General features: G+C 38.8%; 1 protein-coding gene across 18 annotated transcripts in view; it reads left to right on the forward strand.

Moving 5' to 3' along the window:
• Pard3 (par-3 family cell polarity regulator) overlaps positions 1–14,961 on the forward strand; it is a 669,836-nt gene that overhangs the window by 535,429 nt on the left and 119,446 nt on the right. The window lies entirely within an intron of this gene.

Consider the following 14,961-nt stretch of genomic DNA (forward strand, 5'->3'; position numbering starts at 1 on the left):
TTTATTTTTCAGTTTTTGGTGGAGACAACATCTTTAATTTTTATTTTTATGTGGTGCTGAGGATAGAACCCAGCGCCCCGGGCGCGCATGCCAGGCAAGCACGTTACTGCTTGAGCCACATCTCCAGCCTGAGGAAAAGAAATCATTTAAAAAATTATTTTGAAACTATTTTCTCACTTTTTTTTTTTTTTACCTTAAAATGACATATCATTTTCCCCCATATATTTCTTTCTTAGTCTAAACCAATTGTTGGCCTTCAGTTTTTTTGTCCTGGTCACATGTGTGTGGGAAAGGTTTGGGACAGGAGTTTGTTAGCCCTTCTGACCTTTGTATTGTTCAAGTAGAACTGGTTATTGAGAAATGTGAACACAAAACCTCAGCCATTTCTTTCTAAATGTATGAAAGATCCTGACCAAATTAAAAAACCAGGAGAGCCTTGTTGAGCCTGAATGTGTTAGGCTATGAAATGCACCCTGGGTTTTGAGGAAGAAGTGAGCACATTTATGGCTTTAATTACTCATTTGGGATTTTACAGTCTGTTGCCAAAGCCAGTTATCATCAGCTTTGATTAGAAATCAGGAAAGACAGCTGCTGAAATGCAGAGTGAAAAGAATTGTATTGGATTAGAGAGGCATTCTTTTGAATCTGAAAGAGAAGGAAAGCATCTTTGGGAAACATCTGAATATGCATTTATTTTAATAATTCAATGGCTAGAGGTATAGCACAGTACCCTGTAAGTTGGAGTGGTTTTCATTATTAAATTAAATGCCTTTGTTCAGTTCATCTAGATTTGCCTATTGGCTGCTGCCTGCTTTCTCCTCGTTTAGTTCCATTTTGATGCAGTGTTACATCCCTATTTGTGGGTTGAAATGTGTCAGTATTCATAAACTAAATTCATGAACCATCCTTCCAATCATTTGGGCTGATGAAACACCATTTACCAGTGTGAAGCCAAGCCAGGAGAAGCATATAAAATAATGCATTCAAATGCTAAGTTTAAAAAGACAGCGTTCTGTATTTCCGATCCTATATGCATGGAGAAGTACTACTTTGAGCCTTATTATTTTAACAATGTAATTTTGGGATTATAACATATATCAGAATAATGTCATAACTTGATGGCTTGAGTCTATCAGAATTTCAGAGTTAAATTCACTTGTACGTGTTCATCGTTTGTAGAGTTGAAAGATGTGTCAGGAAGATTTACTTTCTGCCTTTTGAAAGCTGTTTTAGATATTGTATGGAAACTTACACATGGCAACCTCTCCCCATCTTGAGTTAAACTTTGTTAAGCAGCAACATTTCTACAAAAGATTATCATGATTATTTATGTTTATTATGTTCATAGAAGTATGCCAACCCATAAATAACTATTTAATACTAAGAATAGTTGTATTTATATTCATATTTGCAAGAGAGTAAACATTTATGCAAATACAGTAAGAAAAATTATCAAACACTTTGTCTCAGTGTGCTCTGGCTTCAAAGTTGAAGCTGAAAATTTTCACCCAATTATTTAACTCTAGGCAGTGTAATGCTTAAACAAAACAAAGATAACATTCTGTACCTACACAATGGATCAAAACAACTTCCTTCATCCTCACTTTGGACCATCTGTTTAAAAGAAACTAAAAACCCTCAGGAAGCAAGCCTCTAATCTGTGGTTAAGAGTTTAAAGACACATGCTCATTCTCACAACCCAGCAATGTGCACAGAGAGCTGTAATAGGTTTTGTATTAACTGTAAGAGGGTAGATGGCTTGACCTCAGCATCTGTCGGTTACAGCTTCTCTGTTCTTAGTAGGAATTTAAAAATTCTTTTTGCACAGGATTTAATTCTATGTTATTTTTATATCAACCTTAATAAATATTGGGAATAGTATTTTCCAGGAGCTTAATTATTCTTGGTTATCAAATGCTTTTAAGAACCTTAATTCTTGCCCTGACCTAACATAATCTTGATGAAAGGAATCAGACACATGCTAGTAATATTTTGCATTGTGGAAGTCACTACTGGAGAGCAGATTTGACTGGTGATAAGAGAATAGTGAAGGTCATTAGCCCTATGTTATTGCTTATTGAATCCCACTAAAACATTTTTTAAATTTGCATTGCTTTAAAAGACTTGGACAACTGTTAACATTTACAGTCTTGGAGTGCCGGCAGGGATTTATGTCCATCCCCTCCAGGGATCTATGGTTGTAAGACAGTCAGGGTCCATTTTTCACAATACCAAACAGAAAAAAACAATAGTATCAAATACTAATTCTAATAGTATCAAATTCTATGTGATCTAATTCTCTTAAAGTGAAAGAATCTTTTTCATAATTAAAGCATGTTGTTACTTATTATACACTCATTATAGAAAAATATACTGTTATGTGTAGTCTTCTATCTGATAGAGTTGAATGAATTACCTATTCTTTATCATAATAGTGGAAAACCTTTTATTAAAAGTGATGTTAAAGTGGTCCCGATCAGGCAACCCTGGAAATTGAAATGGGGAGGAAATGGAGAATCAAAACAAGTTGAAACTTAATGGGCTTGTATGCAACTTATAGGAAACATATATAAATATTCATATTTTGGTGTTCACTAAATATGTATATATATTTATATTTATATGAAACGTAAATATATACACACACACATAAGAGTGTGTGTGTGTGTGTGTGTGTGTGTGTGATCTGTGATAATTTGTTTTCTATTACTATAACAAATACCTGAGATAATCAACTTATAATGAAAACAGGTATTTTTTGGCTCACAGTTTTGCAGATTTGGCCCCATTGTTTTGGGGCCTGTGGTGAGGCAACATAAGGTGACAGGGAACATGTGGAGGAGCAAAGCAGCTTACCTTATAGCAGGGACATGATAAAATAAAAGAAGAAAAGGGGGCTGAGGACTCACTATCCTCTTCAAGGACATGCCCTCAGTGATTTAAGACCTCCTACCACTTTGAAGTTTCTACTACTTCCCTGTAGCGCCAAGCTCAGGGTCAAGCCCTTAACACACTGGCCATTGGAGGACACTCCATATCCAAACTCCAGCAATATCTATTATTAGAGATGTGGTTTTCTGTGATTGATATAGTGGCACTGGACAGCAGGCTCTGTAGATTGTGGAATTAGTCATCAACCTTTCAATAAGTGCTCTCTGTTTCCTTGGATTGCTCAAATGATAGTCATCACAGACCCACACTGGCCTTATACTTCAATAGGTGGGTAAATTGGGTGTCATCTCCCACATCTTTTCTGACTCTGCTTCCAGCATTTGGTGTTCACCAGCGGCAGAAGTGATGCAAGTGCCTTGGTGATACCCTTCAGTTGTGCAGGGTTTTCTTGGTATCTTCTCTCTTCATTGATACTTACGAGTTTGTGTGTGTTCTTACATAGATGAGGACTTTTCCTATTTATTTGTTTGTTTGTTATTTTTAGTTTTTTGAATCAAACCCAGGGCCTTGCATATCCCAAGCACATACTCTATCACTGAGTTACTCCCTCAGCTGTATGTTTGGATACTTTCAAAGGGAGGTATTATGATTGGAAGCAATTCACCTGGAAAATTTATTGAACTGGATATTGTCAGACTTTTATTTTTAAAACAAATCAAATCATTTAATACTATAGAAAATGCAAAGACATGTAGAAGCAATTATTGCAACCTTCATTCCTGTAAATATGCATCACTGACTCCTATTCAGACCAATAAGACCACAAGCGGATATCATAAGTGAGAACTCTGCAAGATCTGATTTCATGCCAGTCACACCCACATAGACACATTTGTTTGTTTATGTCAGTCATTAGACTTCAGTAACTAAACAGCAGTGGTAGTTAATGTGGAGCTTTATAGAAGAATTGGGGAGGGGGAACTATCCTGGATAGTGACCACTTGTAAATAATGTCATATCCATTGCAAAAATATCTGTGCCTAGGAGAGAATATGAAAAAGGCAAATGATTTGAATGAAGTTATACAAAACGTCAAGCAATGGACTGTGGGAGAATGCTGGTGTCTTGCCGCCCTTCAGCCAGTTCTTCATGCTCAGCACGCTGAGCTCGCTGCACATCTCTCAACTGCTCCTTCCCAGGCTCAGCACACAGTAGCTTTTATATTTTCAGGAAAATTCATTTTGAAATCCAACCTAGGAATTAAAGGAATTTTTATAGTTCTATAGATTAGTAATCTTACCTTTTAGGGGGAAAGATGGAGAAAATGTGGTAAAACTTAATATATTCATATTAAGTAGGAGAAAAACCTAACTCAATTAGTGGTCTGAATTATACAATCTATGAAAAATTAATAGTAATTTAATTACCTTCGGATTCATGGAGTTCCTTAGAGAAATTACTGGGTTGAATAGATAACAACCAAAAAAACCTTTCACAAATAGTACAAAGGTTGGTAAATAAAATAATGTTTCCAAAGAATTCACAATGGGCGAGTATTTTAAATTTTTCTCCGAGCAGTGTATGTATGCTGTCAATTTGTCTTGTGAATCTTTCTTTATGAGAAATAAAGGGACTATTTGTGATTTTTTTTTTATTTGTGGTACTTAAAAGGTATTCGTTTTCTTCAGTGGGGGTGCAGCTCAGTGGCCAGGCACTTGCCTAGCATTTATGAGGCCCTAGGTGTGATTTCTTCATCCTCATGAAAAAGAAGCCATTCATTTACACATATACTATATCATTCCTTTACTCATTCATTTATTGGATAAACATTATATATATATATATTTTTATTTTTTATATATAATATATATACACACACACACACACACACACACACACACACACACTCCTTTCTTCTTTCTTTCTTTCTGGTCTGGTGAACTCACAAGACCAAGTTATTCTCCCACTTCAGCTTCTCAAGTGTTGTGACTACAGCAACTTGAGAGTAATGAGTTCAACCACTCCTTGCCTTTATAGTACAGGGGATGGGAGTTAACTAAAAAATCAAATCAATAAATATTTACTTTTAAATTATGATAAGAGCATAATTAGGGTATTGAAATAATTTAGGGAAAAAGATTTTTTGAAAAATGACAGTTGGACTGAGTACTGAAGATGCAAAGAAGTCAGTCATGCAAGGAATGAAAGAAAAAGCCATCCAGGCAGAAAAAGCTATATGAAGTAAGAAAAGGCAGGGGAAAGTTTATCATGTTCCAGAAACTAGGAGGCCAGTCTGGCTACAATGTGTTTAGTGGTGTGGAATGAAATCAGAGACATATGTGAAAGTAAAACCTACCTAGGCAAAGCTAACAAGATGAAATTTTATTCAAGGTGTCATGGGGAGGCATAACAGTGTTTTTTTAAGATAGTGAGCATAGTTTGATTTATCATTCTGAAACATCCCAATTGCTGCTGCATAGAAATAGATTATAAGGTAGGTATGTCAGCCAGGAAAACAGAAACCACCCTAGGTATTTCAAACAGGTGGGTTTTTATATAGGGGCTCTGTTACCAAGTGTTGGTATAATAAAAAGATACCACAGAAGTAACTTAGAGATAAAAACTTCAGAAAGCAGCTCCCGCAACACAAGGCATAAAAGGGCAACTTTGGATTTGAGAGATAGTAGATAAAACCCCCAACACTGTGGGAAATAGCAAATGCAGAAAAAACTGTGAAAGAGCTGTGACAGCAGTTCAGAAATGAGATAATGGAAGTTGGGACCAGGGGTGGATTAGAGATAGAAACAGACATGCATAGATTTAGGAGAGATTTAGAACCTAGAGCCAAAAGGGCCTGCTGATGGATTGATTGTATTGAGTAGGAAATTTTTAAAAAATTAGCTCAGAGCTTCTGGCTTGAACAACAGAATAGTGGCATAGTTTATTAAGAATGGGAAGTTAAGAGGAATGGGCTTGGAAAATATCTAAGTGTTGAACTTCAATCATGTTGAGTCTGAGATGTCAAGCAAATGGTCAGGTGAGTGAGTCTGATAGACACGGGAGAAGTGTAGACAGGAGGTATCAATGTGGAAATCATCCGCATTCAGATGGCAGTTAAAACTGTGGAAAGGCCTGGGTGTGGTGGTGCATGCCTATAATCCCAGCAACTTGGGAAGCTGAGGCAGAAGGGTCGTGAGTTCAAAGGTAGCCTCAGCAACAGTGAGACGTTAAGTAGCTCAGTGAGACCCTGTCTATAAATAAAATACAAAATAGGCTGGGGATGGGGCTCAGTGGTCGAGTGCCCCTGAGTTCAATCCCTGGTACCCCAAACAAACAATAACAAAAATTTGTGGAAAGGGAGGATATTGTCTATGGGGAGAATGAAAAAGAGAGATGGGATTGTCCCCAGTGTTGGAGATCTTGAGATATCGGTACAAGAGTGAGAAAGAGCCAAGGAAACCGAGATGAGCGAGCAGGAATGGAGGAGGGGGAGTCAGAGTGGTCCTGTGGGAAGCAAGGCAGGAAGGAGGCGAATGGTCTGTGTATCCAGTGTTGCCAAGAGACCAAGAGACTCTTCAGTAAGACGTAGGCAGGTGATGTTCAAGGGTTTAGGCACCTGAAGATATTTGGCTACCTGTCTTGGGGTAGAAGGCTGAAGAGTTCATAAGAGGCAAGGGCTTTACATTCTGACACAAAGAGTCCAAAGGAGACATAAGGGCAAAATTGTTTCCTTAGCCAGGGCCTTACCTAGAGCTCAGGGGAAAAAGTATGTGTTTGTGTGTGGAGAATAAATATTTGACACAAATCTATTTGAGTTCTGATAGTTTTTTTTTTCAGTGTTCACTCTGTACCTGCTAGGACAGTTTGGTTAAGTGTCCCCCAGAGGCCCACATGCTATAGGCTTGGCCACCAGCTGTGGTGCTATTGGGATGTGGTAGAACTTTTAGGAGGTTGGGCCTGTGGGAGGCAGTTAGGTCACCTAGAAGGTGATTTAGGAACGCCAGCCCCTTCCTATCTGTCTCTTTTTGCCTCCTGGCCACTAGGAAGTGAAAGTCTCCTCCTCTACATGCTCCTGCATGATGTTTGAGCTGCCACAGGCCCAGAGCAATAGGGCCAAGCAATCATGGGCTGAAACCTCTAAAATAATATAGCAGAATAAACCTTTCTTCCTTTTATTTTGATTATCCCAGCTATTTTGTCACAGTAATGAAAAACTGTCCAACATACCTGCCACAAATCAGTGTTCCCATCTACTCTTCTAAGTCATTTTCTTTACCAGGTTTTTGTTTACATTTCACAGTATTCATTATTTGACAGCTTTTTATTCATCCATCTTTCTTCAGTCACACTGCTTTATAAATGAGGAGAACTCCACTCAAGTCTAAAAGTCATTTTGTGTGAAAAATCTCAGATGATAACAACCATTATTTCTGTTGAGTCCTGATAAGTAGTTTGCCTTTTTTAGGTACTGAAGTGAAGCCCACAGGGCAGCATTTTAGTAGATTTCCTAGACTTTGCAGGTCTGCTCTGTGATGCCAAAGTTCAGAAGTGTTTCTATGACCTTTTCAAGCTGTCTTTTCTGTCTGTCATATTCAGGGCAGACATCTTGACTGACGAGGGTGATAAAATTGCAAGTGATTGGAGTCCTTAGAAGCCTTTGCCAGTCTTCTTGTATCTCATCTTGACTAAAGCATAATTCAGATATTACTGTATACCCCCAAGATATTTTCTCTAGTAATATCTCTGTTGAAGTTACACCTGTCTCTGCTTGGGCCAGGCATGGGAATGGGACTGTTTGCTAAATTATCAGTTAGTATTTGGACTTTTAGAAAAGTTCTGTAAAATGCCTAACATAGCACTGAACATTTGGACTATTATCTCTTGGTATATAAGTTATCTTTCAGTTTGCTTTGCTACCATAATTAGAGAGATAAGAGCAGAAATCCTATTTCTTGGTGAAAGTACTCTTTTTAATAGCAGGACAAAGCATGTATTGTTTTACTTTACTTATCAACAGACCACACTGCTGTTGACTAAGGTTGTGTTTAATAAGTATGTTCTCTTGGGCCAAAATGTCAAATATATCCCTAATGAGTTCAATGACATCACCGAGTGTGCTCATATTCCTTGCCAATAGTCGGCATTGTTGGAGCAGATCACATTAGCTGTCTTCTGCACACAGATGCAGGGTCAGGGCATTAACAAGCCAAAGAGCTTCAGGAAAATGATGAAGATTTAAAGCAAAGTCTGTCCATGTCAGGAAACAATGGGTGGCTGTTCAGTGTGGATGGTGGAGACTTTCAAGAGGAGGCTTTTGCCTCTGACCAGTTTTCTGTGCATCTCTGCCCTGTGAGAACTGTGTAAGTCAGTGAATGGCCTGAAAGATGATCATCTTTAAGCCAGACTGCCACTTTGAATGTTGAGCTTTGGAATATGCCACAGACGGCCCTGACATTCTAAAATTGATTGAAATTTTATGACCTTCTAAAGTAACAAATAGATTCCCAGCTTGAGTGAATTCTGGAAATAATATAGTTCAGGAACCCAAAGTTGGCCCTTCGTATAGTTCACGAATAAGTTCTTTGGTTGTCTTTTAGGATTTAATGCTGAAGTGTGTATCAAGCAAAAGGAACACAATTCATGGAACACACATGTCTGTGTGCGTGTATATATACAGATGTGTGTGTGTGTGTGTGTGTGTGTATTTCCTATAAGTGCAAAGTATATGGTTTCATTTATTTCAAGTTATTTTGTCAGGTATTTGTATACATATCTGAATCTAATTTGAGAAACTTCAGCATATGAGCTTCCCCTTTTGAATGCGGCCGGAATAACCAAAGGATGGAAGGCAGCCTTGGAGGATATTTTATTTTACTCATTTATTCACTCACTCATTCATTTGTTCCTTCACTTTTGCAGCACTGGAGATTGGATCCAGGGCCACACACGTGCTAGGCAAGTGCTGTACCACTGATCACACCCTAGCTCATGTTTTTATTTTTTAAAGTTGTGCTTCTACATTTTTCCTCTTCACTTTCTAATCTTGTTGTTTTAGAGAGAAGAGAAAAGGGTTCCTGCTTTCCAGGTGACTGGTGTGCATTGAGTAGTAAAAATCCCAAAGAGAACATCTTCAGTGTTAGGTCGACTAGAGGAAAAATAACTTGGAGACAACGGAGCTGGTGTAGGGTTATGTTCTGTGTCTAGCTGGGGTTGCCAGGCATAGAAAACCGACCTCTTTCAGCAAACACCCTCCATACTGGCTACATTGAAAAGTCTTTTTACTTTTGCTTTTTGACAAATGTAAACAAAATGCTTGGACTTACCAATGTGAATTTAGAAAGAAACTGGCTTTGTGTGGCAGTCCGGGGTGGGGACAGAAGGGAAGGGAGAAACAGACAGGGATTGCGTCTGGTGCCAGCTGGTGCTGAGGTCTGGCCTGCGCCCTGGTGTATTTCTCTCCGTTCAGGGAATCGACATGCTGAGGCTTTCCTGGTTTCTGTGGCTGGGTTGGTTTATGTTCCTCTTATTGTATGTGTTTACTTGTTGGTTACAGTCTTTGATTTGTGGTTGCTCTATGTATTTAATAGAGCCAAAAGGCCACATTGATTCCTTAGCTCAGGTCCTACCCAGAGCTGGGCAAGGAAAGGTTGTTTGTATTTGACACTGATGTATTTCAGTGTTGGGTGTCACCTCCTATCTGACCAAGTGCATAACTATGAACTAAAGCCATGGTGTCCCATATGCAAATAGGAGTTCAGATGATTGCCAATGACAAATAAGGGCTAGCAGATCAGTAGGTCCTACTTAAACTTTTATGTTTGATAGTTTATTAAAATGTGCAGATTGGATGTATAAAACAAAGGGAATATTCCTTTATTGCACCAGCACTTCATTCATTCTTTCCTTTGGTCATTTATTTGTTTATTCATTGCCCAATAAAAATAGTAGCAACGATTGATAAGGTACATGGAAAGCCTAAGAAATGTAGGGCAGAGCATAGTTTGTGCACTCAGGTTTCTAATCTAGTCGAGCTCAAACACACTGTCTCCCACAAATATAGAAGAATCACAAAGGGATACACAAATAGGAGCAAAAACGATGTCATGAAAGAGGCACATTTGGGCTTCCTAGTTCTGGGGTATTTTTAAAAAGAAGAGCTTTCAGCCATATTAGGAAAAGACATAAACTGCTACACAGAACTAAGCAGCCGCCTATGTGTAGAAACAGTCATGGAGCTGATGCAGAGAAGCCGTGGCTGGGGAGCCCACTAACCATGGGTGTTTGTGGAAATGGAGTCACTGCTTTGGAGATTGAGGCAAAAGATACAGGGAGCTAATTACGGGAGGTTTTGAGGAAAATGTTAAGGGCACAGTGCTAGTAGACCGCGTCAGTCACCCAGTCATGAGAAACAGAGACCAGGGGACTTGGGTAATTTAGATATAAGTACAATCACGGGCAAATTAAGGTGGCTGTAGAAATAAAAAGCAGAAAGGAAGAGAATTCAGAGTCATCCTAGAGTTCTCTCCTGCCACAAAAACAGACATGAATGGCAAAGAGCAAGGAAAAGAGTTGAAATGCTTGAGGACAGTTATCAGCATATGTTTGGGGGGCATGGGTCTGTTCATTCTTTCAGTTATTTATCCATTCGCTTAAACAATTTTATTGAGTACCAGGCTATTTAATATTGTGCTGCCTAAAAATCCTTCTTTCCTCCCTGTTTACATCCCCACCAATATTTTATTTAAAATATGTTTTTAGTTGTAGTTGGACATGGTGCCATTTATTTATTTATTTATCTATTTATTTATTTATATGTGGTGCTGAGGATCGAACCCAGCACCTTGCACATGCTAGGCAAGCATTCTACCCATGAGCCCCAGCCCCAGCCCCCCAACCAATATTTTAAAAATTAGATTTGTTGAAGTATAACTTAGGTAGCATCCACGTCATTTCTTAGTTTTAGTCCGTTTCACAAGATTTCTATCATCCCCAGGAGGTCCCTGACCTTGCCCTAGCCCCACCACTTACCTACCTTCTGTGGATTTACCTTTACTGGATGGACCATTTTTAGAAATGGTAACATCAGAATGTATGATTTTTTTTTTGCATTTGAATTCTTTAACTTAGCCTAAGATTTTTATGATTCATTCATGTTGTAGATCTAACAATAATACCCTCCTTTATACTGCTTCATTGTATTCTATTATGGGATATGCTGTATTTTCTTTATTTATTCATGATGGATATTTGGATTTTTTTTTTCCAGTTTGGGGCTCTTATGACTAATACTGTTATGAACTTGTGCCTACAAGTTTTTGTGTGAACACACATTTCATTGTCCAGGAGTGGGTTGCCAGATGATATGTTTAATTTATATTCAACTTTTTCAGAAACTGCTCTACCTTTTCCCAAAGTGGTTGCACAACATTACAATCCCACCAGGAGTATGTGAGAGCTCCGATTTATTCACATCCTTACCAGTACTAGTTATTGTCGTTTGTTTGTTGGCTTTTTGTTTTTTGAGATGGGAATCTGCTATGTTGGCTTTTTGTTTTTGAGTTGGGAATCTGCTATGTTGGCCAGCCTGGTCTTGAACTCCTGGGCTCAAGCAAGCCTCCTGCCTCAGCCTGCTGAGTAGCTAGGACTACAGGTGTGTACCATATGCCCAGTTTGTTGTCTGTCTTTTCGATTTTAGGTATCTGAGTGGGTATAAAGTGGTGTCTCATGATTTACATTCCCCCAGGGACTAATGATATTTTGATTTGCTTTGTGGCCACTTGCATATCTTTTTAGTTTTTGTTTCTTGGTAAACTATCTTTTGCCTGTATTTTTATAAGGTTACTTATGTTCTTATTATTGAATTGTAAGAGTCCTTTACATATTAGGGATACAAGTCCTTTAACACACATGTGATTAACCAATATTTTCCCAGTCTGTGGCTTGCTTAATTTCCTTCCTCCCTCCCTGATTTCTTCCCTTCACTTCCCTTCCCTGTTTTTTTCTTTTCTTTCTTTCTTTTTTTTTTTTCCCAAAACTGGGAATTTAACCTACTGCCTCACACATGCTAGGCAAGCATTCTAATTCAGAGCTATATCCCTTCCTTTAATATTTTTTTTTTGGGGGGGGAGCGGGTATCTCACTAGGTTTCTCAGACAGGCCTTGAACTTGTAATTCTCCTGACTTGGCCATTTAAGTGGCCAGGATTACAGGTGTGCACCAACATGCCCAGCTTGTTTGTTAATTTTTAAAATGAAGTTGTTTGAAGTGTAAACATTTTTTTCATAAATCCAGTTTAGCAATTATTTTTTCTTGATTATGGTTTTGGTGTCATATCTAAGAATTCTTTCCCTTACCTAAGGTCTTGAGAATTTTTCTCTTATATCCTGTGGCCCACTTTGAGATCATTTTTGTGTGAGGTTTGAGGTCAGGGTCTCAAGTTATCCCCTCTACATATCTTAACCCATAAGTTGATGTCTTAACCCATAATTAAATCAAAATGGGCAAAACTCCTGGGAATACATTTGCCCCTCAAAACTGGTCTTGGGTATTTAAACCCATAAGATCTCTGTGAGGTTCTCAGATCCTCTGTGCTAGAAATTGCTCCTGTACTTTCTTTGTACATTTGTCTATCCTAGCGTGTGAAATCCTGTACTGTAGTGATATGCATTTTTCTGTGTCCCTTCTTGGAATATGAGCTTATTAATCCTTGAATTCTCAGCAGCTGAAATATAGTAGGACCTAAAATAATTCTGGTTGCATGTAATTAAATATCAACCTCTGTGAACGTTAAAGATCACTCTTCCTTGCTCTCCTTTTTTTGGTTTTTCTTCCTCAGTATTTAAAACACACTAACATTTGCAATAACAATAAATGATGAAAATAGTCCAGGGAACCAGCTTGTTCAGGCAAAGGAATAAATCATTCCAGCTGACAGTACCCAGATTTCTACAGAACTGCTGTGTCGCTTTCTGAGATAGACACAAAAAGAGACAGTGATTTGATGGGATATGAGCACGGTGATGGATAGCTGCTCCAGTCCTAATGAAATAGCATATCTAAGAAAACCTGCAAACCCTCAGACAACAGCAGACATGCAACCTGCTCCATCTCCATTATTCACTCCCAGTCATTCTGTACTTTGTCCTGCCACAGGTCTCATTGTTCCCAATTGATCACAGAGATGTGCCTTTTTTCATCTCTTGCCCTATGCACTTCCTGTTGTGGCACCTGAGTCACAAGTTTTTTGACCCCACAGGTGCAACAACAACCAGTGGGTTAGGGATTTATTTTAAGTTTTTTTGCACCGGAGTTTGCTTCTTTCTTTTCATATTTAGGTGGGAGAGGACTGGTCTATTTTCTGCAGATATTTATTGAGGATTTTATATGTATAAAGCTCTGTGCCCTGTACCTTGTGGAAGACACACACACACACACATACACACACACACACACACACACTTCTTTTCCTCCTCTCTCTTTCCCCCATTCAATACCTGACCCTTCCGGAGGGGGGGGGGAATTTCAATACGTTTAAAATATTGATGAAAGAAGAAGAAATATTGCCCCAATTCCCCCATGTATCTGTGCAAAAAATCTTGTGAGATTTTCCTAAATCCAGCTGAGAAATAATCTTTCCATATTGTCACCTTGAGCAGGATTCAGTGGGCAATGTATTTGATTATTGATCTTCTTAACTATGTCTCATGAAAAGCTCTTAAGTCAATCTCTTAATGTTAGTTGTTTTGAGACAGAAAGATAAGGGCAGTGATGATTATAGGATTTGGCAGGGGCTTTCAGAATGAGACTTGTCCCCTCAGAGACTGACCTGCTCAGAAGTTTGAATTATATCAAAAGTAGGGATCAAGCACCTGCTTAAGGTTTAAGAACAAGCTTTTTAATATCCACCTTTATCACCTCACCTTTCATGTAGTTTAAAATATACACTTTAGAAAAATGATTAGGCTGGGATTTGGATCCCAAACCTGGTTAGGAATCCTGTACCTAATACACCAGCTGTGTGTCCTTGTATATATTGCACAGTTTCTCTGCACCCCATAGCAGTGGTGCTTCACACCTGTCTCACCGAGAGAGCAGTTATAAAGTTTGAACAAGAAATATAAGGAAGCTGTATGGACTTACCTAGTGCAGAAGTTGGTGATAGATGGCTGTCATTACTACTGTCTTTGTAACTATTTCTGTGCTGACATGATTTTACTGATTATGTTGTATCCATATGATTTCTCCCTGGACCTCATATGGTGTCACTTGCTGTGACTTTATATACTTTAAATTTCTCATTCAATCACATATTATGGATACAGTTGAGTTTTATCTCAAGTTCCACTCACCTCTTCTCTTCAACATGTCAGTAGTCTCTTGAAACCCTTCTGTGTCCTCTTGTTTTAGAAAAAATTCACCCAACCATAGATTGATATCAACTCATCAGCATCTAACTTATAATCCATATTCAAGTTCCCCTAATTGTGTAGTTTGTTTTTGACCCAGGATCCACTTGAATTTATGCATTGCATTTGGTGTTATCTTTTTCAGTTTCTTCTTATCTAGAATGTTCTTTCTCCCACCTGTCCCCCTTTTATATGTCTTGACAGTGTCATCTGAAAACACTGTGTTCCAGATCCACTTGGTTGTCTCCCCTGGCCCATGATACTGAGTGGGTGGGAAAGCATGGGCTGCAGTCCCCATGTGCTTCTGGCTGGTCCTGCTCTTTGACTTCCCATGATCCTACTTGTTCTCTCAGAACTTGCTTCTCCTCTGAAGCACAGAAGACAATTTTGAGTTCCTCGTGAGATGATTTATTTAAAGGCCCCAGCAGACTCCAGGCATGTGCTAGAAACCAAGAGCGTTCAGAGAGGTTTGAGGATAGCTGGGCAGAACGGAACAGGATGGAGTGGAGAGCATCCCAGCTACGGGTAGCTAAAGGCAGCAGGGGTTAGGAACCTTGCTTTAGTTCATCTTCCTTTCTTGCATTTATTGTGCTGTGATTCAGAATACAGAAGGAGCAGTGCGATTCTAGAGGCTGATGCAGCTGACACAGAAGGGCTGCTGGAG

The sequence above is a fragment of the Ictidomys tridecemlineatus genome, chromosome 10 (genome assembly GCF_052094955.1).
Source record: "Ictidomys tridecemlineatus isolate mIctTri1 chromosome 10, mIctTri1.hap1, whole genome shotgun sequence".
NCBI classification, from domain to species: domain Eukaryota; kingdom Metazoa; phylum Chordata; class Mammalia; order Rodentia; family Sciuridae; genus Ictidomys; species Ictidomys tridecemlineatus.